The sequence below is a fragment of the Eumetopias jubatus genome, unplaced genomic scaffold (assembly GCF_037043125.1).
Source record: "Eumetopias jubatus isolate StellerSeaLion01/CBP00866 unplaced genomic scaffold, mEumJub1_p1.0 scaffold_2, whole genome shotgun sequence".
In the NCBI taxonomy this organism is placed as follows: Eukaryota; Metazoa; Chordata; class Mammalia; order Carnivora; family Otariidae; genus Eumetopias; species Eumetopias jubatus.
In genome coordinates, this window is record NW_028274808.1 from 94,552,489 (window position 1) to 94,577,439 (window position 24,951).

Genomic DNA, 24,951 nt, shown 5'->3' on the forward strand with positions numbered 1-24,951 from the left:
TTTCATTTTTTATTTTCTTTAGAGAGAGAGAGGGAGAATGCATGTGTGTGAGGGGGGAGGGGCAGAAGGAGAGGGAGAGAGAGAAGCAACTGAGTGTAGAGCCCCATGCAGGGCTTGATTTCATGACCCTGAGATCATGACCTAAGCCGAAATCAAGAGTTGGAAGCTTAACCGACTGAGCCACCCAGGTGCCTCTACATAGGGACTTTTAAAACTTCCACCAGGATATGAGACATTGTATCTGCTCACATTTCAGGCCACAGTAGGTTGCCTATTAATGCTTAAATTCAAAGTGGTGAGAAGTAAAATCCAACCTTGTGGCCAGAAGGAGGAGAACCAGTAATGGACCTGAGCAGCCCTGGTCATGAAATAGTTGGCAACATCTATAGCAGTGGTTACACTGGTTCCATTTTATAAGTATTTCTTTCCTTGCAAACCTTGCAAACTTGTATAAATTTGTTTACTTTGGAACAATTAACAAGATACTTGCTCTCTCTGCCATAGGACCAAAGAAAGAATAATGACATATACGTACCAGAGCAAATAATAGTAGGTTATATGCCACTGTAGGTTTCAACAACATCTTAACATTGCACACATTGGCCTTTCAATTTTTCATGTTAGCATACATTGCTCACATGAATATACCTTAGAATTTTATAAAGACAGAAGTAAAAACTCTACCCTAGGAGGTAATGGTCTGTTCAGGAGAAAAGACTAGGACAGAAATAACAATGATACAAGGTTGAATGTGGAATGTTATTTTGGACACAGGGAGAACAATCAGGTTGGTGGTGCTGGAGAGCAGTGTTCATGAGAGTTTGAAGGATAGTAGGATCTCAACAGACAATAATAATTGCTACACTTATTTAGTATGTTTACTGTGCACCAGGAGCTGCTTTGTGTCATTTACTTATATTATCTCACTTATTCACTCTAAACCTCACGCTATAAATTATGGACAAAGATACTGATTCTGACACACCACACAGCTGGCAAGTAATAGAGCTGGGATTCAAACTCAGGGAGTCTCACTCTAGGACCATTATATTCCATTGCCTCCCACCCTGTTGAAATGGAACCTAAAAGAGGGGCGCCTGGGTGTCTCAGTTGGTTAAGCCTCTGACTCTTGATTTTTGGTTCAGGTCATGATCTCAGGACTGTGAGATTGAACCCTGCATTGGCTTCCCATTCAGCACAGAGTTGGCTTGAGATTCTCCCTCTCCTCCTGCCCCTCCCGCTGCTTGCGCACACGCTCTAAATTAATTAATTAATTAAATCTTTAAAATTAAAAAAAAAAATGGAACCTGAAAGAGAAATTAGGGAGGAGTGTACAAATGGGAAATGTGTGGCTGTGTTCCAGGAGTAATGCTGAGGTGAGTTTGCTAGTGTGTAAGATATTTTTAAGGGGAAGTGAGCCAATTGGTTTAGAATAAAAATTTGGGTCATATAGATATAATAATATATATGATCAAAGTCACTGAAGCAAGAGAAAAACATAGAAAAGTAACATTTGAGGAATGTGAAAATTTAAAAAAAAATTGTATAAGGAGTTGTCTCAAATTACTTGTTTTGTAAATTCAAAATTTATAATATGGGTAATGACAAGGTTTTAGAGTGAAGTTCCTCTTTACTTTTTATTCTTATCACTATAAACCTTTTCAGAAAGATTTGCCTACCATCATGGAAATATAGGAATATAGTATATCTCTATGAGAAAAGGAGTTTTAGGTGGTTGTTTAAATTTCTAAAATAGTATATTAGCATGCATCATGGTAAATTTTCACAATGATATATATGTCAACCTTTTACTTGAAATATTATATCTTGTGCTTTTGCATAAATCTTTCTAATGACGTTGTTTCAAGGTATAATGAGACCTTTTGTTTGGCTTAATGTTCTTTTAATTTGAGAGAAAAACATTTAACCTTGCTCTATTTTCCATCTCAGTAATATCTGACAGACGGTGTAGAAATCATGAATGTGACACTTTTCATGTGTATGAAAAGGACTTGGCTTTTTCCCGTATCTTTTGTGCCAACCAAACATGCCAGTATTCAAATTCCCAAATAGGCCATCAAGACCATATGCCTAATTAAAAATGACTGGTCTCCTAGTGTCCTCATTATCATTATTTTAAGAGAATATTGGCATGAGTATATTTATCAGTAAAACTGACTTAAGCTATTAGGGTTTGAACATTAATTTGAGTTAGTACTTCAAGATATTTTATTTGTCCTTAACTTTGGCACTAATAAAACAATGTCCTTGGCACTAATGACATAAACATATCTGTAAAATAGAGATTAATTATTCAATTTACAAACTTATTTCTACCTTACAGAGTTATTTACTTCATTCTTAATGAGGTAACTACTATCCTGCCTATTTGCTTTGAATTTCAAGGAAAATTATTTTTCTTAATGGACTAACCATAGGTTTAATTTATACATATATAGATCTACCATGCCATAAAAGAAGGGATATTTCCATATCAATATATGGAATAACCATAGACACAATTAGGAATAAGAAATTTAAATTAAATGAACTGTTGTGCTGCATTGCTCTTGTTATTGTTATTATTGTTTTTTTCCTTTTTCTTTTGCTTCTGATTTCACAGACTGTTTTAGTACTAGTCTTGGGACAGAGAGTTGACCTTAATGCATTCTTGGTTGAAATGAATTACCAAAAAAATAAAAATAAATAAAATCTATGTATACATTTCTACATGATTTATATGATTAAGGTTGAATAAAAGGGCTTATAATGAATTAACTCAAATAACCCAAGGGTGATTAGAAAGAATAAATGAGTCAATCCTTTTTTTTAATTTTTTTATTGTTATGTTAATCACCATACACGCCATCATTAGTTTTTGATGTAGTGTTCCATGATTCATTGTTTGTTCATAACACCCAGTGCTCCATGCAGAATGTGCCCTCTTTAATACCCATCACCAGGCTAACCCATCCCCCTACCCTCCTCCCCTCTAGAACCCTCAGTTTGTTTTTCAGAGTCCATCATCTCTCATGGTTCCTCTCCCCTCTGACTTACGCCCCTTCATTCTTCCCCTCCTGCTATCTTCTTCTTTTTCTTTTTTCTTAAAATATGTTGCGTTATTTGTTTCAGAAGTACAGAACTGTGATTCAACAGACTTGCACAATTCACAGCGCTCACCGTAGCACATACCCTCCCCAATGTCTATCACCCAGCCACCCCATCCCTCCCACCCCCAATCACTCCAGTAACACTCAGTTTGTTTCCTGAGATTAAGAATTCCTCATATCAGTGAGGTCATATGATACATGACTTTCTCTGATTGACTTATTTCACTAAGCATAACACCCTCCAGTTCCATCCACGTCATTGCAAATGGCAAGATCTCATTCCTTTTGATGGCTGCATAATATTCCATTGTGTATATATACCACAGCTTCTTTATCCATTCATCTGTCGATGGACATCTTGGCTCTTTCAGCAGTTTGGCTATTGTGGACATTGCTGCTATAAACATTGGGGTGCACATACCCCTTCGGGTCCCTACATTTGTATCTTTGTGGTAAATACCCAGTAGTGCAATTGCTGGATCGAATGGTAGCTCTAATTTCAACTGTTTGAGGAACCTCCATACTGTTCTCCAGAGGGGTTGCACCAGCTTGCATTCCCACGAACAGTGTAGGAGGGTTCCCCTTTCTCCACATCCCCGCCAACATCTGTCGTTCCCTAACTTGTTAATTTTAGCCATTCTGACGGGTGTGAGGTGGTATCTCATTGAGGTTTTGATTTGGATTTCCCTGATGCCAAGTGATGTTGAGCACTTTTTCATGTGTCTGTTGGCCATTTGGATGTCTTCTTTGGAAAAATGTCTGTTCATGTCTTCTGCCCATTTCTTGATTGGATTATTTGTTCTTTGGGTGTTGAGTTTGATAAGTTCTTTATAGATTTTGGATACTAGCCCTTTATCTGATATGTCATTTGCAAATATTTTCTCCCATTCTGTCGGTTGTCTTTTGGTTTTGTGGACTGTTTCTTTTGCTGTGCAAAAGCTTGTTATCTTGATGAAATCCCAATAGTTCATTTTTGTCTTGGCTTTCCGTGCCTTTGGCGATGTTTCTAGGAAGAAGTTGCTGCAGCTGAGGTCGAAGAGGTTGCTACCTGTGTTCTCCTTTAGGATTTTGATGGACTCCTGTCTCACGTTTAGGTCTTTCAACCATTTGGAGTCTATTTTTGTGTGTGGTGTAAGGAAATGGTCCAGTTTCATTCTTCTGCATGTGGCTGTCCAATTTTCCCAACACCATTTATTTATTTTCCATTGGACATTCTTTCCTGCTTTGTCAAAGATAATTTGACCGTAGAGTTGAGGGTGGTTTGGGTGCAATTGTAAATGGGATCGACTCCTTGATTTGTCTCTCTTCTGTCTTGTTGTTGGTGTATAGGAATGCCACTGATTTCTGTGCATTGATTTCATATCCTGCTACTTTACTGAATTCCTGTATGAGTTCTAGCAGTTTTGGGGTGGAGTCTTTTGGGTTTTCCACATATAGTATCATATCATCTGCAAAGAGTGAGAGTTTGACTTCCTCTTTGCCGATTTGGATGCCTTTGATTTCTTTTTGTTGTCTGATTGCTGTGGCTAGGACTTCTAATACTATGTTGAATAGCAGTGGTGAGAGTGGACATCCCTGCCGCGTTCCTGACCTTAGGGGAAAAGCTCTCAGCCTTTCCCTATTGAGAATGATATTCGCTGTAGGTTTTTCATAGATGGCTTTTATGATATTGAGGTATGTACCCTCTAACCCTATACTCTGAAGAGTTGTGATCAAGAAAGGATGCTGTACTTTGTCAAATGCTTTTTCTGCATCTATTGAGAGGATCATATGATTCTTGTTCTTTCTTTTGTTAATGTATTGTATCACGTTGATTGATTTGCGGATGTTGAACCAGCTTGCAGCCCAGGGATAAATCCCACTTGGTCGTGGGGAATAATCCTTTTAATGTACTGTTGGATCCTATTGGCTAGTATTTTGGTGAGAATTTTTGCATCCATGTTCATCAAGGATATTGGTCTGTAATTCTCCTTTTTGATGGGGTCTTTGGTTTTGGGATCAAGGTAATGGTGGCCTCATAAAATGAGTTTGGAAGTTTTCCTTCCATGTCTATTTTTTGGAACAGTTTCAGGAGAATAGGATTAATTCTTCGTGAAATGTCTGATAGAATTCCCCTGGGAAGCCATCTGGCCCTGGACTTTTGTTTCTTGGGAGATTTTTGATGACTGCTTCAATTTCCTTAGTGGTTATAGGTCTGTTCAGGTTTTCTATTTCTTCCTGGTTCAATTTTGGTAGTTGATACATCTTTAGGAATGCACCCATTTCTTCTAGGTTATCTAATTTGCTGGCCTAGAGTTGCTCATAATATGTTCTTATAATTGTATTTCTTTGGTGTTGGTTACGATCTCTCCTCTTTCATTCATGATTTTGTTGATTTGGGTCATTTCTCTTTTCTTTTTGATCTGTCTGGCCAGGGATTTATCAATCTTGTTAATTCTTTCAAAGAACCAGCTCCTAGTTTCGTTGATCTGTTCTACTGTTCTTTTGGTTTCTAGTTCATTGATTTCTCCTCTGATCTTTATTATTTCTCTTCTCCTGCTGGATTTAGGCTTTATTTGCTCTTCCTTCTCTAGCTCCTTCAGGTGTAGGGTTAGGTTGTGTATTTAAGAACTTTCTTGTTTCTTGAGAAAGGCTTGTATTGCTATATAATTTCCTCTCAGGATTGCCTTTGCTGTATCCCAAAGATTTTGAACAGTTGTGTTTTCATTTTCATTGGTTTCCATGAATTTTTTAATTCTTCTTTAATTTCCTGGTTGACCCACTCATTCTTTAGTAGGATGCTCTTTAGCCTCCATGTATTTGAGTTCTTTCCGACTTTCGTCTTGTGATTGAGTTCTAGTTTAAAAGCATTGTGGTCTGAAAATATGCAGGGAATGATCCCAATCTTTTGGTACCAGTTGAGACCTGATTTGTGACCTAGGATGTGATCTATTCTGGAGAATATTCCATGGGCACTAGAGAAGAATGTGTATTCCGTTGTTTTGGGATGGAATGTTCTGAATATGTCTGTGAAGTCCATTTGGTCCAGTGTGTCATTTAAAGTCTTTATTTCCTTGTTGATCTTTTGCTTAGATGATCTGTCCATTTCAGTCAGGGGGATGTTAAGGTCCCCCACTATTATTGTATTGTTGTCAATGTGTTTCTTCACTTTTGTTATTAATTGCCTTATATAATTGGCTGCTCCCATGTTTGGGGCATAGATATTTACAATTGTTAGATCTTCTTGTTGGATAGACCCTTTAAGTAGGATATAGTGTCCTTCCTCATCTCTTATTACAGTCTTTGTTTTAAAATCTAATTTGTCTGATAGAAGGATTTCCACCCCAGCTTTCTTTTGGTGTCCATTAGCATGGTAAATGGTTTTTCACCCCCTCACTTTCAATCTGGGGGTGTCTTTGGGTCTAAAATGAGTCTCTTGCAGACAGCATATTGATGGGTCTTGTTTTTTAATCCAATCTGATAACCTGTGTCTTTTGATTGGGGCATTTAGCCCATTTACATTCAGGGTAACTATTGAAAGGTATGAATTTAGTGCCATTGTATTGCCTGTAAGTTGACTGTTAAGGGTATGTTGTCTGTGTTCCTTTCTGATCTTTGCTGCTTTTAGGCTCTCTCTTTGCTTAGAGGACCCCTTTCAATATTTCTTGGAGGGCTGGTTTCGTGTTTGCAAATTCCTTTAGTTTTTGTTTGTTCTGGAAGCTTTTTATCTCTCCTTCTATTTTCAATGACAGCCTAGCTGGATATAGTATTCTTGGCTGCATATTTTTCTCGTTTAGTGCTCTGAAGATCTCATGCCCGTCCTTTCTGGCCTGCCAGGTCTCTGTGGATAGGTCTGTTGCCAGTCTAATGTTTCTACCATTGTAGGTTACATATCTCTTCTCCCGAGCTGCTTTCAGGATTTTCTCTTTGTCTCTGAGACTCGTAAGTTTTACTATTAGATGTGGGGGTGTTGACCTATTTTTATTGTTTTTGAGAGGGGTTCTCTGTGCCTCCTGGATTTTGATGCCTGTTTCCTTCCTCACATTAGGGAAGTTCTCTGCTATTATATGCTCCAATATGCCTTCTGCCCCCTCTCTCTCTCTTCTTCTTCTGGGATCCCAATTATTCTAATGTTGTTTCATCTTATCGTATCACTTATCTCTCGAATTCTGCCCTCGTGCTCCTGTAGTTGTTTCTCTTTTTCTCAGCCTCTTTATTTTCCATCATTTGGTCTTCTATATCACTGATTCTCTCTTCTGCCTCATTTATCCTAGCATTTAGTGCCCCCATTTTTGATTGCACCTCATCAATAGCCTTTTTCATTTTGACTTGGTTAGATTTTAGTTCTTTTATTTCTCCAGAAAGGGTTTCTCTAATAACTTCCATGCTTTTAACAAGCCCAGCTAGTATCTTTAAAGTCATGATTCTAAACTCTAGGTCTGACATCGTCCTAATGTCCGTATTGAGTAGGTCCCTGGCTGATGGTACTACCTCTTGTTCTTTATGCTGAGGTGATTTTTTTCGTCTTGTCATTTTGTCCAGAGGAGAACAGATGAATGAGAGAACAAAATGCTAACAGGTTTACAATGTCCCCAGCAAATATACTGTATACAATTCAGAAAAGACCTGAAACCAGGGGAAAAGAAAGGGAAAGGAAGAAAAAAGAAAGAGAAAAAAAAGATAAAAACAAAAACAGAACAATACAAAAAAAGCAGAATATGATCAAATATGATCAGGCTAGTGCATAGATCAGTGCCACACAGTAGATTTTGGGCGTATTTTGGTCTGTTAGAAAAAAGTGCTTCCTGAAATTTTAAAGGAAGAAAGATATATATGTACAAAATAAGGGTTGATACAATGAAGGGATGGAAGATGACTGTAAAGATGAAAATTATAAAAGATTTTATAAAAGGACTTGATAAGATAAGAAGTTGTTTGAAAAAAGAAAGAAGATTTAAGAAAAAAAAAAGGAAAAAGGGAGAGAATGTGATCAGGCAGGAGACTAGAACAAAGCCATACACTACTGATTTAGGGTATATTTTGATCTGTTAGAAGAAACTGTATCTCAAAATTTTAAAGAGAGAACAACTTATATATATATGACAAAAATAAGGGTAACTACTATGAAGGGATAAAATATAACTCTAAAAATGAAAAATAAAAAATGTTTTTTTTTTTTAAAAAGGGATTGATAAGATGTTGGTTGAAAAAGGGAAAAAGAAAAATAAAAAAAAACAGTTAACAAAAATTAACTTTGATGCACTAATGAATCACGGTAAAAAAAGCCATGAATTCTATGTGCAGTATTCCCCGTGCTGGAGTTCTCCCATTCTCCTTGATCGGTAAACTTGGTCTTGGCTTGCTGGCTGTTCGTGCTGATCTTCTGGGGGAGGGGCCTGTTGCTGTGGTTTCCAAATGTCTTTGCCGGAGGCTGAATTGCCCCGCCCTTGTCGGTCCGGGCTAAGGAAGCTGCTCGGGTTTGCTCTCAGGAGCTTTTGTTCCCTGCAAGCTCTCTACAGCTTTGGAGGACCAGGGCAAAAATGGTGGCCTCCCAATCTCCATCCGGAGGAGCTGAGAACTTGGGGCCCCGCTCCTCAGTGTGCCCCCAGAGAAAAGCAGTCACTCCCGTCTCCCTGGTCTCCGGCCGCACTCCGTGCTCACCCGGCCTGTGACCGAGCGTTGCTATCTCTGGCACCCGACCCCATGTGGAGTCTCCAAACCCAGCAGATCCCTGCGGTGCACTCCCGTGCCGCTCCTCCCAGGGGAGGAAGGGGAGTCTCCCCGGATCTGCCGCTTGTTGGGTCCCTGCTGGAGGAGCAGTGGCCCTACTGGGCCGCGGATCACAGTTTATGGCAACCCTGAGCTGAGAGCCTGCGCCTCGGCTCCGTCTCTGCAGCCGGCTTCCCCGCTCTGATCCCTGGGAGCTCTGGCACACTCAGGCACCCCCGGTCTTTCTGTGACCCCAAGGGTCCTGAGACCACACTGTCCCGGGAGGATTCCACCCCCTGCTTAGCCACTGCAGCGACGTCCCTCAGCGGAGCCAACTTCTAAAAGGTCTGATTTTGTGCTCCGCCTCTCTATCACTTGCCAGAAGTGGCCGGGGGAGGCCCCTCCCCCACCGTCTATCCTCCTGAATATCGCCTTGGATTCACTTCTCTGCACGTCCTACCTTCCAGTAAGTGGTCGCTTCTCTGTTCAGAGAGTTGTTGCTACTCTCTTCTTCGATCTCCTGTTGAGTTCGTAGGTGTTCAGAATGGTTCGATCCCTATTCAGCTGAATTCCTGAGACCAGATGAAATCTAGGTCTCCTACTCCTCCGCCATCTTGCTCTGACCCCCAAATGAGTCAATTCTAAATAAACGTTATAAAGAAACATTTCAGATTTGTTCACTGCTAAACACAGTGTTTACTAAATTACTTGACACCTAGTAGATGTCTAGAAACAAGGTTTGAATAAACAAATGAAGTAAGTTCCAATGGAATGATGGATCCTGCATTTCTATTAAAATGCTTAAATTCTAGCAAGGTGTAGCACAAGACTTCGGTGCTCTAAATGTCTAACTTCTCCGAAGAAACATAATTACACATAAACTTATAACTAAACATTTTATCAGTTGATAAGTGCAAACATTGTTCAAAATGATTACAGAAGACAATTTAGGGGCTACAAACAAACTTTGACATTTCATGAAACAAACAGTCTCCATCTGGAGAACTGCAAAATGGGTGAAAGGCAGAAAGCTTTTATAAGATGAAGAGAAAAGAATAAGGAAGGAGGAAAATGGAAGACAACTGATGGGCTAGGGTCACACGGTCAAACTTGTTTGGGGTGAGAAGGAACAAGACAAAAAGTCTAGAGCCCAGAGTTGGCCTGGTGTTTACGGATGGTTAGTCAAGCAGAGCATTTATAAGGGACACAAAAGTTATCTAAGTTTTAGTTTGCTGAAGTGGCATCCCTGGGCAGGAAGAGCTCTATTTTGGGCTTAAAAAATTATTCATGAGTTGACTGATTTAGTCAGCGCTTATTTGGGGATACTAATATGACCGTATGTAAGAGTTGCTCAGATCTAGGGGAAAAGGCTCTGAATATTGATGAACAATATAAAACACAAAATAAAAAGAAATAGAGGGATTTTAAACTGGTGTTTGTTTTTGTATCAGCTGAGACTGTTTATTAAGCTGTAAGGTGAGGGACCTTTAAAAAAAAAAAACCTAAAATATTTACCATAGGCTAAATGGAATTGTCACAGGTTCTCAACTAACTGCTATATAAAGCTGAACATTAGCATTTCAAAATGAGAACATTACTTGATTGAGTGAAAGGTGGAGAGAAATCAGATCAAATGGAAGTTTCCTGAGTAGAATACTAAAATACAGATCTAAAGTAAAGAAACAGCATGTATCACTGGTGAATAAAAAAAAAGGGAACATGGCATTGTACACAAAACTCTCCAAAGAGTTGTTTTGAGAATAAGCAAAAAACAAATCAAATAATTTGAATACTTTAATGTTGCTTTCTCTCTTATTAGGAGAAATAGTTAAAATATTATCAATGAACTTAGATAAGATATATTCCAAAAGAGATACACATTGGGGTGTTTTTTTTTTTTTTAAGTTCTTTTCCTAAAACTTGATATAATCTCTGGTGCATGAGTTACCTTTATCCCTCATTCCTGAAGTCTTCAGAGCGGAACGAAGCTTTGTATTACAATGGCACCAAATTGGCTCTGATCCAGGGACAAAGGCTGCACCCTGTGGGCACACGGAGCCTTGCTCAGAAAGGAAATATGTAGGATTTAGGAATTTTGGAAGCAATAATCGCATTTATTGCCAGTCTTAATATACAGCAAATTTCTTGAACCAAAGATAAAAATAAATTAGAAATCTATATTCCTGTATGTGTATTTATTTATTTTTAATTGCCCTCTCCCATCTCCCAGTAAAATGCATTTTATGGTATAGATGCTAATTATCAGGCTTTAAATATAATAATAATAATAATAATGATGATAAAAGTAACAACAATATGAGTAACTGAATAAATGGTTTACACATTACCTGACTTAATTCTCAAACAAATCTCATCATTAATTATTATGAGCATTTTATAGCCCATGAAACTGATGCCCAAGATTATACAGGATATAATCAAGGTTATGCAGGTTAAGAACATTGGTTTGTCTAACTCCTAAGCATGTGCTTCAACCTCCATGCTAGGCTCTTAACACTGTAATCTGGAATGGTTTCTGAAAAGAGGCTCTGCTGCTCTTAAAGGGCTGTCAGTGTGTGTGGCTGAACCCTGAATGGACTCCTGATTCAGACACTCCTGTACGTTTTACACAGGCTTATTATTTGTTATTTTGTGTGCAATCTGGGGTCACCCATATCATCTGAGGTCCTCTAGGTAATATAAATTCATTAACTTAATTTAGGTATCCTTAATTTAATAGAGCAATAACTTACCTCTGTTTACTTTACCTCTGCTTACTATATAATAGGCCAACATTTGGTAAGACTTGACTAAGAATGAAGAACTCTTCTAGATAATCTGCCTGTAATAACTCATGAAGTCCTTCCCACAATTCTTCAAGGCAGAGAGGGCCAGCTTCATGGACATATAACCTATACTGTTCCACAGAGGTTCACGTTCAGAAGGGCCTGGACTTGGTGGAATGATATGCCATCATCATTTTGATATTCTAAATAATTTTATCAATGAGGATGTGCTGTTAAATAAAGGCTGATAGGACATGAAGCATGCACAAGAACCGAAGAGGTACATGCAATCTCCATGCCCCGTTTTTTGCTACCTTATTTGCATATAACATGCATGATGTCCTAAGAGTATACAATTCCAGTGGACCCACACTGGCATGGGAAGTCAGGGAGATTCAAACCAAGTGCAAGGTTAGCAGGTTTCATCTATTATGGAGTGAGCAGAGGTGCTGATAGCAATGAGAGGCCATGCATTCTCTTTGAACCAAAACTTACTTTGAATCCAGAAAAAAAGTAATGGTACTTCAAGAAACATGATCATGTCACTTTCCTGTATTAATTAACCATTTATGTTAAGAGGATGATACAGGAAGGAAGAAAAAGATAGGGCACACCATTTTTCCCTTTGTCCTTCCTTACTCATCAGTAAGCTATAGCTAGAGAGTATTGGTAGAATGTGTGCCTCTCAATAAATAAAATAAAAACAGGTGAGTTAGTTTTGTGCAGTATTTGGAGTCTTTGGGTAAGAGCAAAATACATATACATGTATGAGCTATGGAATAAAAATTGTGTAATATCAATGATTCCATCCATACACAGGTTAAATGTTCTCAAATTTGTATATAAACTGGCATGGCATACCATAAAGATGAGTGATATAATATTTGTGCTAATAATTTAAATTTTTAATTTTTCTGTACTTAAAATGATAATAAACAGGTTATAAAAAACATCCAGACAAGTCCAGAGAGATAGATTATAAAAGAAAAAAAGCATTATACTTTAGTACCTTCAACAATAAATTTTTTCCTGCTTGTGGAACACAGGGCCTCACATTTTCATTGTGCAATGGATCTTGCTTATCATTTAACTAGCCCTGTAGGAATATGTTACTATTATCATTTCTATGTTACAGATGAGGAAACTAAGACCCAGGGAGATTAATTAACTTGCTCAGTGTTAAACAGGTCATAAATAATGGAAGAATTTGAAGCCAGATGGTAAAGTGTCAGACTCTATCATCTAAATCACTGTATCAAACAGCATAGGATAGTGGAAATAACACAGGATTTAAAATCATGACTGAAAAAAACAAAAAAGAAAAAAAGAAAATCATGACTGAAAATAAGTCTTGCCCCTCAGCTTAATCTCTGCAAAAGTCCCTTAAAGTTACTCTGATACAACATTTTATCCCAGAAAGGATTATTAATGCTTATAGGTTTGCTAAGATATGCAAATGAATAATGTATGTGAAAACATTTTAAAACCAGGGAAGCATTATGCAGAGACTAGTTAAAGAGTTGGACTATTTTTAATGTTTACATGTGGCCAACTTGCATGTATATAAAATGAAACTTTTAGGAAATAATTAATGTTTGGAGGTTATTGCCAAAACCCCAGTGCAACAGGCATTTTTGCAAGACCAGTGCTCTAACCACTGAGCTATGGAGCCTTCCCAACAACAGGCATTTTTGAAAAACATATATATTGAATAGAAAAATGAAATAAATTATCCCTGTCATTCAGTTAGGTTAATTAATACATGCATTATTTGCAAGAGTAATTCTGGTAAATACCTCTCCCTTTCATCCAACACTTTATACTACCTGAAATAAGGATTCTGATAAAAGTCTAACTCTAACTCACAACTTCGTAACTAAATCGAAATGCCTCAATAAATTTTCACCTTTCTTCAATAAAATAAATTCTTAATTAGGTTCTCTAGGCTCACTCATGTACTTAAATGCAATCTTTTGTGGATCATATGCCTATGCTTCCACATTTATATGATTACTTAAATAGATATCATCAGAGAAAGTTTACTCATCATCTATTCAGTACATGACATTAGCTAAGAATTTTCTTTAATTTTTAGTTTAGTGATTTATATAGTTTCTCACCTAAAATTTGGAGATTATATACTAGTGATCAATGTAAAAAATATTAAACATTTCAAAAAAGATTAGACTTTAAACTTTTTAATGGAGGGAGGAGAACTTGTGAATGTTGAACTCAATTTGGCTCTCGGCTTAAGTTAGTCCAATTTGTAAGACAAAAATTAGGAAATGGGAAGAAGTCAATTTATAAATGTGCAGATGAAAAGTGAATTAAAGGCCTTTGGTGGAAATGGCTTGAAGACTTCTCTGTGAAAACATTATCATTTTCATTTTCTGGGAAAACAAATGATACGTTCTAATTTGCAGAGCAGAGATTGTTAGTATTTTTCTATCGACAAGAAGAAAAATAAATTTTCTGACTATTCAGCTACTCCTGGTCTCAGCTGTGAGGACAGGAACTTTTACTGGCAAATTCCTGCAAACTGACTTTTCTTTTATTCTGAAGGAACTTACTTCCTTTAACTAAAGGGAATAAAATGAAAATGACTTTGATCTTGGGTCCCGTCAGTACTTTAACAAACATTAAAACTGTGTATATCCAAAATCCTGTCAGGATAATTTGCACTTTCTGAGATAACGTCCATAAAGTTAAATAATACTGATTTTCTGTGATTTCCAGACTGAATCCCTGGAGTTAAAATTAATTTTGTGTCTTTTTCTCTTTACACTTACGTCTAATTCACAGATTTTTTTTTTTTTTTTTTGTCTTCATTTTTCATGTTTCTTTGCTCTCTCTGAGTCTTTGCTCTAGATACAGCTTTCGGGGTTATTTTTCCATTTCTAAGAATCAGTAGCATGAAATAACTGCATAATATTTCTTTAAAATATTCTCTGTGCTGGACACTTTCACATAGTTATATGATTTAGTTCTCACAATAACCCTTTAAAATAATTGAGACCAAGATTATTATTATTACATTTGAAAATGATGCTCAGATAAATACATCACAAACCAGCACGCATTTAGTGAGCGATGCACTTCCCAGACACAAGTGCATGTGTGCTTTCTACCCTAGCATTTTATTCCTCCGTGTTTCCCCAAGGTTGATCTATCTCTTGGGACGCCTCCATTTCTTTATTTCTACCCTAGTCTTGGTGGTTCTCTTTTTCTCCTATTCTGTTACTTTCTCATTTTTTCTTCCCTTCTTAACCCTGTTAGATCTTTACCTGAGTTATAAAGACACGGTTATAAAACTACTTTATCTAAGTAGTTTTATAACAAATCTGGTAGCATTTTTAGTAAGTACAGAATTAAGTTGTATGAACCCTGTTGCCATTTTTCAACATGTAAGGAGACTCCCCCTCATATTTGTTGCTACCAAATATATATACTTGTTATATATATGCATATAATGTATATATGAATGAATTATAAGTGTTAGACTTATAAGACTTCATGCTATTTCTCCCCTTCTGCATTTCTTTTCTTCCTTTCTCTTCTAACCTTTCTTTCCCCTTAAACTCTGCCTTAAGATTTTATTTTGCAACTACTGTGCATGTAAATATATCAAGAAAGAGAATCCGCATCTGGATTAGTTTAATTACAGACACACATATTTAAGTATAAAAAATAAATGATTCCTATCTCAGAAAACAAAACAAAAAATAATCAATATTTTCCCTTTTAAAATTCTACTTTTGGAAATGGTTCCTACTTAGAAAGACTTCCAAGCCTAAATATTTAAAGACCTTTCATTTTTAAAGTCTCTTGTTTTAAAAATAAGTGGTGATTCAAAAAGGATAAAAAGTATCAGCATGCTACAGTACGGTGCATTCCTCTTTTCTTTTTCTGACAGCAATGTTTTACTTTATTGTGTTAGCACCTTTGTGTTTGTTTATAAATAAAAAAATGATTACTGGTCACAAATGAATACAGCAAAGGCTGTGTTCATTTACAAGGAATGGAATGATGACGCCATTAAGCTATAATGCAGGAATGCCATCTGCATGTGAGACGCATCTCTACCCTTTTCAAGCTTCTGCTCCCTTTTCATTTGCATCTCTATGTAGAAGATACTGGTTGTCGAAATAAATAGCCACATTTGACAAGCCTGCACAGCTGCTGGGCAAGTAAAGTTTATTAAAACCTTAGGGTAGAGAGCTAAAGTACATGCTCAACTTTTCTAATGTCATAGGAACCGATAAAGTGTATATATTCATTATTATCTTTTCTAATTCACACATCACACAAATCTATATATTATCATCCAGTAGATGCACTGGATTCTACAGTTGTCAAGTGCAAAGTTAATATATCTGTATGTGTATAAATATATTTTGCAATTAAAATTGTTAGTGAAGTGCAGACAAAAATCAAGCATAAAGATTCTTACACCAAAGACTTCTCCACATTTTTGGTACTCTGTAAAGACACTTCTGTGTGGGCAAATTCTCAAATTAGAAACATATAGGTCCCGGCAAAAAAATAAAAGATTGTGAAATAATATTTCAACTAGCCATACTGAAAACAGTTCATCTGGTTTTTGGCAATTTTTGAAAATTGATGACTTATAGGCAATTAGTTTATCTGCTACTGTAAGAAATGAGCATTGATAAGAATGTAGCTTTGGATTCTGTGTTGGGGCCAGTAACCTGTCACAGGAAATGAAACATGTAAAGGAACTGCATAATGTCTTGAGCAGAGTTACATTCAATAATTAGAGCTATTAATACATTTAATATTATTACTTTCATGTTGTTATTATCTTATTGTTAGAAGTCATCTCCATATATGATTCTTTGTGAAAATATGTATGCCTTATAATTATGTGAACACTCACCAAAAAAAAAAAAAAAAAGGCACATCATGTTTCTCATTGATTTGCCTGTGTGTGTCCATCATTTCATATACTTTTATATCTTAACTGTCCCCTATGGTCCAGATTATGGGATCTGGAGCCACGTTGTCTGGGTTAGAATCTCAGCCATGCCACTGATCAATTGTATGATCTTGGGCAAGTCACTTAATCTCTCTGTCTCCAATTTCCTCTGTAAAGTGGAGATAAAAATAGTACCTTCCACAAAGGATATTCATGAGGATTCTGTGAGTTAAAATATGTAACTATGTTAGTGTAGTGCTTGGCACTGAGCACCAAATAGCTTTTAGCTATTTTCTGCCTATGTGCCTCGTTTTGTTTTTTAAGCTTTTCTTTTATCAAGAAAGGTGATAAAGACAATATGTATAAAAAGAAAAAAATTAAATTACATATTTAATACCTTGGAATTGTCTGCATCTGTTATCCATTGCTTTCCTAGTAACTATGAGTAAAAAAGCATATGATACATTGAATTGTATTGATGCATGGGCACAGCGTTTTTAAATTTTCCTGAGAGATATCTAAGTGGATTAATAGAGGGAAAATAATTATTTTATTCACAAAGTCACTGTGGAAAATATTTTTAGTTCTTTGAAGTGTTTTTCCCCCTCTCAACTAATTATCAAGTAGCTGCCTGATTGCTGATGATTGATGACTGATGGAGAGGAGGTTCAGCAGGTGCTAATAGTTTGGTTAGCATAAGTGGTTCTGAGGAAAGAGCTGCACATTTTTGAGGCAGACAGAGCTACAGAAGATTCTCTCAAGGGTGGTGATTTGGAGGGTACATGTAGAATTTCTGTTACAAATGAAAAGAGTGGGAACTGAAGATTGTCTTAAATGTAATTGCTAATGATAATAATAGTTCTGCTTCTGACGATGATGCATTAAAAGGGTATTTTAAACTTTGAGGAGACAAAAGAAAGTCAAGAGAAACTTAGAGACAAACCACACTTCCCTAATCTGATGCTTTAAAAAAAAAAAGAGAAGCCTATAGCTACATACTTTAAAAATATATATATTGTATGGTAAATAAATAATAATATTCAAATAAAAAATAAATGAATTATAAATAATAATAAACTGTGATTTATTAAAAACTTTATTATTTTGCCGGAAATCTGTTCAGTTAAAGTTCCAACACACACATAAGTGTTCTTGAAAACTTTTCTCCCTCAATGGTAATTTGCTTATTTAGTTGAGGCACTCTGAAAGAGAGAAAGATGAAATTTGACAGGGTTGGCCAACGGTGGGGAGACACCTGTCACACGTACAAGATGTGAGCGGGAGCCTGTGAGGGGCAGGTAAGACCCTGCCTGGGTCTCACCATCTCCACAGAGCTTCTGAGTGTTCTGAACACACAGGCAGGAATATCAAAATGGGAGTCAAATTTCCACCATTAGCTGCTATTGAAATAAGTGGCCCCAAGCCGACCTCAGGGCATCCACCTCCTCTTCAGCCCAAATCTAGATCATATGATTTCAACACACTGTCTCAGTGCCTATGGAAAAAAAAGTGAACACCTAGAAGGTGTTCATCTCTCAATCATCAGTAAACCTGACTACCACCAACTGGCCAATTAGACTCTTACAAAGTATCAGCAATCTCTCTTCCTGAACATGTGCCTGATAACAATCCAGGCAAACCAGCTGTAATAGCCGCTCTCTCATGGCGGTGCATGATTTGTTTTTTCCCATGGCATGGATTCTTTTCCTATGTGACTAGAAGACATAGGTAGGGCTGAGATTATAATTAATGGAAAAGATCATCAGCTAAATTCAACTGGGCACTTATGACATTCCAGACGTTCTTCTCAGCAAATAAAATGAATTACCAATTTGATCTTCACAACAGCTTCCTGTAGTAAGTGCTGTTATTGCCCCATTTCACAGATCATGAAACTTTGGTACAGAGAGATTAAGAAACTTGATCAAATTTTTATACTAAGTGGTGGAACCAGAATTTAGTCTGAATCTAAAGCCAACTCCTTAAAAATTATGCTCTACTGTGTCCCATAATTACATAAACAAAGGTCAAATCCCAGACCCTATGTTACCCGAGGAAAGTTATGTACAGAGGGAAATTCTATTGCTTGTCTGATAGAGTTATTGTGAGAATTATATTAAGTCACCTACAAACCCCATATCTCTGGTCATTTTTCTTAACCTATATAGCACTCTCTCTTTTTTAAGTTTTTATTTAAATTACAGTTAGTTAACACACAGTGTAATATTATTTCAGGTGTACAGTGTACTGATTCAAAACTTCCATACATCACCCAGGGCTCATTAACCTCTATAGCACTCTTGATTGCCAAGTGTTCTCTGCTTGTTTGTCCCTCACCCAACAGTCCGTTGTTAACCTTACTTCAGATGTGTTCATTGTTCTTTATGGAAACTTTCTTGATAAGCACGTTTCTCGATTCTATTTACCTTTTCACAAACACATTATTTCTATCTCCTAACTTCAACTGAAATTTGACTATTCCCCTTCTAGGGTTTTTCAGTTGAATTTCCTTTTTATTGCTAAAGACCTTCACCATGGGGTCTCAAAGCAGGGTCTGTAGATAGAATATATAGTGTGTGTACATATATAATGTATATATAGTACCTACATATAGACACTATATGTAAAATATTCTACATTGTATATATTATCTATATATTAATCTATATTTTTATTTCCAATCTTCCCCAAATGTCAAGAAAGTCCATGAGTGTTCACCAGGGTATCCCTAAAGAATAGACTAGTGCCTGGAACTTAGTGATCCTTAAAATATATTTGTTGGATAAATGAATGAAAACTGAATTCTCAAGTTATACATATTTTCTTCTTGTAAATCCTGAGAAGGAAAAATCAAGGAGAATATGTACCACTTCCTAGCATTTATCTCCATAAATATGTAGAAATCCCAGTAGCATATAAAAGCTCAATTTGTTTCATCTAGCAAAGCGAGGAACACTGGCGTCTTTCCTATTGCCGTGCTTCAGATCTTTAATTTTATGAAAAGCACACCTAGGTCTAATTGCATCCAATTAAGATAAAATCAGAATACATTGTTGATGTTATTGACTTCATAAATCTAATGCTCAATTACAAAATGACTCCAAAGCACTGCCAAGATCTAGACAACTGTTGCCTCTCTTAGAATGTCTTTTGCAAAAACAGCCTACATTATAAATCACTTTGTATGCAATGAAGGTCAGCTGTCTATAGTTAATGGAATGTTTTCTTGTGGGATAATTTATGTATATTGCCTTTCTTTCATCAGAATACATTTCTGACTACATATGGCCTGATATTGAAGTGTCTCTATATTTCTCAAGACAAATGTTTTACTGGATAAAGGCTTGACTGGAAAAAAAAAAAAAAGGAGGCAGATTGACTCTATAAAATTAAAATTTCGCTTTTAAAATTATTAATAATAATTATGAGAGTAATGGCATGTTTTTATTTCAAATAGAAAATTTTCAGAAAAATTTAAGAAGACATTTTTGTATGACATAAAAATGAACAAGAGAATATTCAAGCTATGGATTAGGAGAGCTTTCAGTTTTTGAAATACGAAAAAAGATGAAGCCTAATCGACTATAACATATATATAATAGATTACAGATTAATTTAATACTAATATATAATGGATTAATATTAATATAGAATAGAATAATTTAAGAAAATTCACATTTTACAAGTAAAAGCTACTGAAGCTTTATGAAGAGAAGCCTATCTGAAAACCTCATTTTCCTAAAATGTATGGCTATCCTGATTATAACAGTGTAAGGTTGAGCCTGCTGGCCTCTCTAACCAAGGATCTGCTACTGAAGGCAATGATGTGGAATGGTCAGGGTTCAAATCCCAAATCAACCACATCCTGCTTCTTGGATCTTAGTCGAGTTTTCTCAACCTCATTTACAACATGCAGGTATTCCCGTTTTTGGGTTTTTCTGAGGCAAATACCTATGGCATATTTAAAATAGTACCTGACTCATGGTACTCGCTTTTTAATGTTAGCTCTTATTTTCTTTTCATTGCTGAGAAACTTGTCCTGGCAAGTATTTTTCCTTGGCATGAGCAGACATCAAAGCCCTTGTGCTCCTGTCTCAAATCATATCCTGACTTACAGGAAAAACAGCAAAGGTTTTAGAGAAAAAAAAATAAAGATAAATAAGCCATTACTCATTCCACTATTTGTTAATTATATTGTTTTGGACAATCTACTTATCATGCCTAAGACTCATTTTTCTTTTTTTTAACCATCTACTTATCTACCACGTACTATTGTTTAAGATTATAATTCTGTAATCTTCCCTCACATTTGTAGATTAATTCCAGGCAATATTATAAAGGAAACAAATCAGTAAGAGCGAACTAAACTGTGGTTACAGGAAAAATGTTTATTTTTACTACTTAGGAGAATTTGGGATGTTTATATTCCAGCAATATAATACAGGAAAAAAAAACCCCAAAGAACAAAAAACCAAAACCAAACCCTGATTTATAGCATTTGCCAATTTCTGTGGTATAAATTATAAATACCTCCACCAAATGTAACTTCAAGCAACCATAATGCTGTCAATGAACCTGGCACTGGAAAAAGATGCATGCAGTTGGCTCTCTTAAACCATTATAAGCTGGCTCCATCACATCACTTTCTATGCAGTAGAAGATTCTTAGCTTGTGCTCCATGTGCAGAGTAGCTTTCCCTAGGGGTAACAAAAAACCTTCCCCACTACAACATCCATAGAAAAATTCATGATGCCACAACGTCTGCAAATTCTGGAGTAACCCATTACACAAATGACTCAGATTTAGTCCTATTATCTACAAACATTTTGCAGAGTATAGTGGAGAGAAGAGATAGTATTTTGTAGAATTTAAATGCTGAAAATCTGTTTTTAAATATTCCACTTAGAACAAAATCAAGGAAAAGCTGTGGAGTAAATAATAAGAAACTGAAAGCAAGAATTGGGCACTAAAACAGCAAGATAAATATAAACTGGAGAAAAAGAAAAGCAGTCTGCATTGTATCAGCATTTCTAAGACTTTGATATGCATACAAATGAACTTGGTCTGTTGTTAAATGCAAATTTTGATTCACTAGCAGTGGGTAGGGGCCTGAGAGTCTACATTTCTAATAGAAATACTTATTCCTCTGGTCTCACAACCACATTTTTAATAGCAAGGTACTAGATTATTTTAGCTACCTTCAGTTCTTCAATGATAAGAAAAGAAAAATTTACTCCAGAAAAAAAAAAAAGTGCAGAGTAAGTAAACAGCACTGAATTGTTTTTAGAAATTGAAAACTCAGTCATCCTCATGGGGTATAAGATAGGGAAGTGGTTCTTTGTTTATCTATCAGTTTGTTTGATGACTTATCTAGGAGGCAATGCCAAATAGTTTTTGGAAAGCTAGAACAATTTTGTTGAGGCTTGAGAAGGAGGGAGCCAGCTCTGTGCTCTGGACCTTTCTGAAGGAGGCCATCTTTAGGTCACATTGTAACACACCATAATGGCTGTATGGGTGAAGAAAATCTGTATGTCCAAAAGGTACATGAGGTGAATCACCTGTCACTACTCAGCAAAAAAGCCCATGGGTCAGCTTGTTTCCCCCCACCTTCTACCACAAACAGAATTGGGAAAGGTGGACATCTTTCTAGGTTCCAAAGGTATACGGAGTCTATCTCTAAGGCACTGTGTCCCCAGTCCACTCGTGGCACTGTAAATAAAGACATCTAAGAATTGTCTCTTCCAAAGAACGTGAGGTCTCAATCTTCTCACCAGGCTTCAACAGTTGGTATCAAATATTTTAGCATGTAATTCATCCTAACATGGAATTTCAAGAAAATTAAGTTCCAAATATATGAGTTCAGGCTGCTGTTCTTGACAGATTATTCTCCAAAGAGCATCTCCTCCATATTCTGCTGTATAATATTTTGAGAGTTAACATATGCAGCTCCTGCTTTCCTTTCTCCTCCCTGTAAATAAATAGCATATTCAGTACTTAGGGACAGCATCAAAACTACTCTGTTCCATATTGGAACCTGCAGCAAAAGGAAAAATCAGTAATACTCTTCCTGTCTGTATTTAAAATTTAGGAACTTTGCTTATCCTGAATTTTTGCTTTATTTAAATTTTTAAAGTGCCATTAAATATTCATCTTCATTCCTGAGATTTTTGGTGTCCCCTTAAATTTTATGCCCACAAGGGGTACATCACTCATCTCTATTAGCAGAATGGACTTTAAGACTTCCTGGCTTGAATTTTACAAAAGTCTAAGCTTATTGCATAAGATGTAGCTTGCAAAAAGACATAGAGATGATGTGGAAGAATTTCTTACATGAGCGGGAAGAAAATCCTTGAGCCATGGGAGGTAAACAGCTCTGTGTGCTCTTGAGTGGTTTGGATACAGGTTTTAAGCCCACCAACACTCCCTATACAGGAAGCAAATCCTAAAAAAAATGGATTTTTGCACATCTAAGGAGATGAGATTTTAGCCATTGGGTTTCTCAGCCTTGGAGAAGATTCTTGTGCCCCAAGGATAGCACGGAAACAGCAGAAAACTGGGGAAAGATGATGGGAAGAGAACACAAATATCTCCCTGGTGAGATCTTCACATGAATATAGAAGTGTTAGGGGATTACTAGAAATAATGAGATTAAACTTTTTTATGATTTCAGCAGAATGTTTGTGTCTTTGCTTTTGCTGAAGAGGGTGCTTAAAGAATAATAAAGAAAAATGTTCTTTCTTGTACATCTTGGACCAAAATTCATACCATGTATATATAGATGCTTAGACTCGATGACTCAGCCCTCCAGTGGCATCCAGATGCTGGTTGGGGAAAGCCTAAGTATTCTTTAAAAAGTATACCTTAGGCAAAATTATTTTTTATGGGCATATTAGATAGTCTAATTATTGCTTTTTGAGCCAATCAGTTTCTAAGAATATCACTTCCTTAATCTACTGAAAGAAAGAGATTCCATTTGCTGTGATCATATTATAGGGCTACAACAGCCAGGTCTTGGATGATTGGATCTGGGTGGACACTGCACCTCCAATGTTAATTCATAGGCCAAGTTGATTACATTGAATTTTCTTGAAAATCTATAATTGGGACACCCTGACTGAGGCAGTTAGCCAGTTAGAATGTGAAGACCACTAGAATTTAGGGGTTATATAAAATCAAGGACGTATTTATGAGGAGAAAGAGAAGTCTTAGGAAAATGAGAAGTCTGTTCAGCAGAGAGAAGCAGGGTTCAGAGATATACAGAGCAAAGTAGAGATGAAAACTATACCTGACAGAGAAAACATTTTTGTTCTTTGAGGGTATTTATCCAATAACTCCTTCCAGCTACTGGTTGAAAGCTCTCCTGGGAGGGATGTCATTTGCCCAGTACTTTGGTCCTGCTACACAGATATGCATAAGTGCAGTGGACTCTGTAACCAAAGAGAGCCAGATTCACAGGTAATAGCAACCAGAAATTAGGCCAGCAGGGCAGAGAAATGTTAAATGTTAGAAAGGGTGTGAGAGGAGGAGAAAGAATTAGACTTATTAACCATTTCTTTAAAGTTAAAGAAATAAAAAGAACTGAAGCTAAAAAGCTATATTTTTATAAAAATTATACTGCTGGTGTCTTAGGAGGAAATAGTCAATGGAAGAGAGCAGCACTTTGAAATGAGACCAGTGAACGCTGTCCCCTGCTCTGACTGGGGACTATGCAGCAGAATTATGGAAAGGCTGATGCTTATCACATGGAAGACCGAAGTGCTTGACATTACATACAGCACACACTTACATAATGCCCTAAAGCACAAGTCTGTCCCTCAAGTTCCTTCTGAGATAGAACTGATGTGTATACTCTGAACGGGACCATGGTGTGAAAGGAGACCTATTGCCTTCGTTGGAAGCCACATCTACTTCAAAGGAAAAACATGCTTTAACCAAAAACTAAATTTCCAGAGATGAAAAGCTGAGGGCCTGTAGGGAGAAGGAAATTGGCAGCCTGGAAAAAAATTCAAGCTACCCTGAAAGCCATTCTGGAACAACATACTAGGGAACTGAATCATTGTGTTGAAAATTTTTAAACCATTTACTTTGCCAACTCCTTTTCAGGTATGAAGAGACGTTACAAAGTGGCCTTTAGTGTCTGTTTCATGTATACGCATGCTGAAAATTAGGAGAAGTTATTGCCAAGGCATGGATGACCCTATGTTAGAGGGTAAGAGGGTCTATTCTAAGTTAAAAATGTTAGAAAACTTTAAAGAGAGACTATTGTATTTAAAAATTCTATCAATTGTAACACTTTATTAATTAAAAAAAAAATCCCTCTAAGTGATTTTATAAAAAAAATTCACCGGATTGTTAGATTAAACCAATGTCCAAATAAAGCATTCTAAGTTATTTTCTGAAATATATGTTGTTTATAAAGTCATGTTTTGCA